We start from the raw sequence: 6,000 nt of genomic DNA, 5'->3' as shown, positions 1-6,000 counted from the left end.
TGTAGACAATAAAAGGTTGTCCTAAGAAAAGAAGGTATTTTGCAATTAACTACTAAAGTAATGTAGGTAAGTATTAAATATTTACCAGGTGCCACATGAAATTTACATGCCTTATAAATTTACATAACGACCCATGAAGCAAATTACATCATCACCATTGTGCAGATAGGGAGAGTGAGGCTCAGAGGGCTTTTTCATGATTTCCCAACTAGTGAGGAGAGCTGGGATTTAAACCCAGCTCTAATTCCTAACCTTGCCCTCTTAACATTTTACTGTAAAACTGCCTCCAAAGCGACGACAATGATGAGCTCAGTGGTAGAATTTCTTCCTACAGATTCTTTCAGCAGTAAATAAATATCATGACCTTTTGAATACTCTTCAGGTTGTGTGATTCTATTAAGTCTTAAAATTTTCACCAGCTTTTATTTTGTATCCATTTGGTCTTTGAAAATTCAGAGTTATTAGTTGCTATATTTCGTTTTTATTCCTGAAACTGTTATAAAACCTTATTAAATTGAAATCTTATTACCTGGAACTCTCAATTAGCCAGATGTTTCTTTTCTTTTTTTTTTTCTTTCCTATATTCCACTTGTAGAAGGAAGAAGAAAACCATAGAAAAATATGCCCATATCAGAGTTGCTTTTCAAGATTAAATATGTCCTATGGTCCTTTGCCTTTTAGATGTTATTCCTAACTCCAACTGTGTTAGATGTTAAAATATAAGTAAATCTCTTTATGATTTTGAAATGCTTAACAGAAAAATCTGCTAAAAGTGTTAAGGGAGTTGTATTAGTAAGAGTAAGCTAAGGGCTATAACAAAGAGTCCCTGCATCTTAATAGCTTATCATAATAAAAGATGACGTCTCATTCACTTCATGATGCAGTGGGAGTCAGCAGTGATAGTGGGGAGAGCAGATTTTCTGCTCCAGACCCTCATTCAGATAACCTTGTGGCTCTGATAATTCCTCTAGAATCTCAGTTTTTCACTGAATTTAAAGAACAAGACTGGCAAACAAAGGAAGACAGCCAGCCTGGAAGAGTCTTTGAGAAGTTAGTAGGGACCAGGATTGAAAGTGGTTCTGCCCACTGTTCTGCTCACATTCCAATTGCATGACCCCACCTAACTAAGGGAGGCTGGGAGATACAGTCCAGCTCTGTGCCCAGGAAGGAAAGGACATGGGGTTTGGTGTCCACCTAGCATGGTCTCTGTCACAGCAGAGACATAAAATCCTGAGGTCTTTATGGCTCTTCTGATATTCAAAAGCATGTAACAAACATCTGATTCTGAACTGGATTAGTGATTTCCAAAACTTTGCGTCACATGCGTGTACTTAGTTGTGTCCAACTCTTTGCAACCCTATGGACTGTAGCCTGCCAGGCTTCTCTGTCCATGGGATTTTCCAGTCAAGAATACTGGAGTGGGTTGCCTTTTCATCCTCCAGGGGATCTTCCTGACCCCCGGATCAAACTCACATCTCCTGTGTCTTCTACATTGCAGGTGGATTCTTTACTAGCTGAGCTACCCGGGAAGCCTCCAAAATTTGAGTTATTAAAAAATATTATTGGAACGTCACTTAGACCCACGCAGGATCAGAATGGAAGTGTGGACTTCCAGGGGAGTGGATGAAGTGGACCAGGAATCTGCATTTTTCAGAGGCTCTCCAGGTGATTTGGATATAGCCACGCTGGCACCAGTTTGGTGTTTGGTAATCACTGGTCTAGATAATGCACTTGATAAGGCAGGTTATTAATACAGATTGATTTCAGAAAGGACTTTTTAGCAAAAAGGACTGGGAGGAAAAAGAGTGATTTTTAGTTACCTGGTTAATGAGCCTAAATTCCTATTTATACCACCTACTGTAATTAGTCAAGACTTCAGACATATTCTGTGGCCAGTTGTTTTGAAAGTCCATAGAGTGCTTCGTAGGTAATACAGTTTCATTTCCCAGGGAAACACCCCATATAGAAGAAAGCCATCCTGGATATTGCAGATGCTGACCACCTATATTTTAATTGTTAAAAAATTCTCCTTGTCTCATTTCAACCTTTTTCACCCTCCTAGCAAGCACAATTATAGATTCCTAATTACCTAAATTATGTCAGTAGATGTGAAGGCAATTATAGTAGTAAAAACAGTTTTCTATTTCAAACAGTCACTGGGTTTTAAAAATCAAATTGTGTTTTCTGTTTTGGTATTTAAGAGTATGGCATTGCCAGTTTGTTTTTAACCCACATGTTCCTCACATGACATCCTTCTTCTCCATTTAAATTTTTACTGCTGTATGGCTTTTGAGGGATAAAGATAACCTCTTATAACTGATACAAGTTGCTAGGTGAAATCGATCTCGTTGATTCTGTGAGGCCGTTCCGTGGTTACTACCCCCAGTGAGAGTGGGAGGACTCAGGGTGATATTTCAGGTTTACTCTTTTGTGTTGCCATCAGGTTGGATTTATGAAAGACAGTGGAAATTTATCACCTTTCTCTGTTATTCTGAAACCATAATTTTCTGGTCTCTCGGTTGCTTGTGAACATTTCTGATAAAATGCACTGCTCTCTGAACCTTTGAAACACAGATTTGTTTAAGATCTTAAATTATATGTTGCTATCCAAGCAAAGGAGGAGAAACCTGTCTGCTGTACTTCAGTATTATAGGCAGCATTGCCAACCATTCTGCAAGTTCTGATCATACTACTCTCACAATTACTCCATAGTGCTTACCCAATCAACCCCACCTTCCTTAGCCTTGCGTTCACGCATCCCTATCATCTGACCTCTGCTTGAAACTGCTGGTGAGCTTTCCAGTCATTTAGCTTAAAGAGCCCTTCCTTGAAAGTAAGCCTTTTTTACCCTAGCCAACTGGTCAAGTCCTCATCCAGCAGAATGTCTTGAGTTTCTTTGCACCTCATGTTTCTACACCCCATCTCTTCCTAAATGAAATTCCATCCATTGTTTAAGAATCATTTTGAAATGCCACAGACTCTAAAACCTTCCCTCTTCAACTGAACTATGATGTACCACTTATTGTGATACATTATTCAGTTTGGGATATGCTGATTAGGTTTTCTACTAGAATGTAAGCTCCTGGAGATCAAAGAGACTACTTTATTCATCTCTTATTCCTTATGGCCCTTTAACCATAGTGAGCATTTATATAACCTTCATAATAAACAACTTTTGGTTGAGAATTAAAATTCAGAGTTAAAAATGCTATGTTAGACTATTAATTTAGAGCATGATTTCCCAAAGTGAAGCAGTAATATGTTATTTGGGGAAAAAAATATCTGGCTAAGTGTACATAGGTTGTTTTACTACGGGGCTTTTCAGAGTCTTTTAGTATGCTTATAGAATGTAATGTGCTAGTATGAATATCTAAGGGAGAATGTGGTAAGCATCATATTTCACATTCTTTTCACCATAGAGCTTTTTTTTTGTGTGTGTGAATATATTGGTAAACCAGGGTTTTTGTAACTGATTTTGGGAACTACTACTTGAAGTAGTATTCTGCATTTTTTTAGTACCTCATGTTATCAAAAGTACTTTCACTGTTAAAGTCATCCTTGATTTCACTAAATATCACTGACTGATTGTAAGAAAACAAAAATACTGTTTATAGTTTGCACTTCTAAATATAATTTTGGGTGTTATATGTATGTGTGTTTGCTAACTGTCAAAATTCATCAAATCTACTGTTTAGCTAAGAGGCAGATATAGATGGATTGCTGTTGTTCAGTCACTCAGTCATGTCTCTTTATGATCTCGTGGACTGCAGCACGCCAGGCCTCCCTGTCCTTCACCATCCCCCAGAGCTTGCTCAAACTCATGTCCATTGAGTTGGAGATGCCATCCAACCATCTTGTCCTCTGCTGTCCCCTTATCCTCCTGTCTTCAGTCTTTCCCACCGTTAGGGTCTTTTCCAGTAAGTCAGTTCTTCACATCAGGTGACCAAAGTATTGGAGCTTCAACTTCAGCATCAGTCCTTCCAATGAATATTCATGGTTGATTTCCTTTAGGATTAACTGGTTTGATCTTCTTGCAGTCCAAAGGACTCTCAAGAGTCTTGTTCAACACCGCAGTTCGAAAGCATCAGTTCTTCGGCACTCAGCCTTATTTATGGTCCAACTCTCACATCCGTACATGACTATTGGGAAAACCATAGCTTTGACTAGATGGACCTTTGTTGGCAAAGTAATGTCTCTGCTTGTCCAGGTTTGTCATAACTTTTCTTCCAAGGAGCAAGCGTCTTTTAGTTTCATGGCTGCAGTCACCATCTGTAGTGATTTTGGAGCTCAAGAAAATAAAGTCTCTCACTGTTTTCATTGTTTCCTGATCTATTTGCCATGAAGTGATGGGACCAGATGCCATGATCTTCGTTTTTTGAGTGTTGAGTTTTAAGCCAGCCTTTTCACTCTCCTCTTTCACCTTCATCAAGAGGCTCTTTAGTTTCTCTTTGCTTTCTGCCCTAAAGGTGGTGTCATCTGCATATCTGAGGTTATTGATATTTCTCCCAGCAATCTTGATTCCAGCTTGTACTTCATCTAGCCCGGCATTTCACATGATGTATCTGCCTGCAATACGGGAGACCTGGGTTCATTCCTTGGGTTGGGAAGATCCCCTGGAGAAAGGAACGGCTGGCTACCCAGTCCAATAGTCTGACCTGGAGAACTCCATGGATTATACAGTCCATGGGGTCGCAAAGAGTTGGACATGACTGAGCAACTTTCACTTTCACTTTTCACTCTGCATGTAAGTTAAATAAGCTGTGTGACAATATACAGCCTTGACTTAGTCGCCAATTTGGAACCAGTCTGATGTTCCATGTACAGTTCTAACTGTTGTTTCTTGAGGTGCATACAGGTTTCTTAGGAGGCAGTAAGGTGGTCTGGTATTCCCATCTCTTTAAGAATTTTCCATAGTCTGTTGTGATCCACATAGTCAAAGGTATCGACTAGTCAATGAAGCAGAAGTAGATAGATAGATATTTCAGGAAAAGTCCTGGTGATCTAAATGAAACCTTTAATAATGAAGACATGCAGCTGAGTCATTCCTTTGTCAAACATCTTTGAAGAGACATGCAAAGGCCTTTCTCTTAATAGTAATTTTCCTGAAGGTCATCTGCATTCAGACTATTTATGTAAATATCTATTAATTCAAACTTTACTGAATGATTTGCTGAATTAAAGTCAATGCTTAGGATTTTCATTTTTTCTTTAGCTATTATTGATTTATCTGGTCTACCCATTCTTTCTGTGGACACAGATTTAAGAAAAAAAAATCAGATCATTTTGTGTTTATATTTGTCTCCTTTAAATGAGTCTGTTATCATCAGCAATCATTTGTCAGGGTTGTAATTGCATGTACAGTGGATGAGATTAAATTTCAGAGCAAGAGGAGTTAAAGGATCTTTTACATCAAAGTTAAACCTGTGATTTTTTATGAACTTTGGTGTGCCTAATTAAGCGATTAGTAACAAGCAGGAGTTTCCAAATGTCAAGTGTATAATTATGAAATAAACAAGAGCTGGTTTTTCCAATAAACTTCTGTACTGTGCTCTATTACCTCTTGCTGGGGACCAAACAATGTCTTCTGGTGAAGAGTACGAAATTAGGATGGATTTCCATTGCCGAAGGCGAGAAATCTTATCTGCTGAAACATAACCACAAGATACTTAGGATAAGAGTAAGTTTTAACCTAGTAAATCTATGGATGCATATTAATTCCACCTCTCAAACCATATATTATAAAGAAATTCCATTTTATTCCTTTTTGCATTTTTATTTTGCATGCTTTGGACTCTCTTGCTATTGAGCTTTACCACCAGTATTTCTCTTTCATTTCAAAATTCAAAATAGTTATTTTTTTTAACTGAAAGGTGAATTAAATTTGGTGTGGATGAGGAGCTGGGAGTTACATGATAAGTTAAACATATTACTGTTTAACTGAGTAGAAAGTCCTCTGTGTTATTTCAGATGAAGGATATAATTTTCAAAGCCCATCCCCAA

The sequence above is a fragment of the Bos mutus genome, chromosome 5, assembly GCF_027580195.1.
Source record: "Bos mutus isolate GX-2022 chromosome 5, NWIPB_WYAK_1.1, whole genome shotgun sequence".
In the NCBI taxonomy this organism is placed as follows: Eukaryota; Metazoa; Chordata; class Mammalia; order Artiodactyla; family Bovidae; genus Bos; species Bos mutus.
This window is presented reverse-complemented; position numbering follows the sequence as displayed.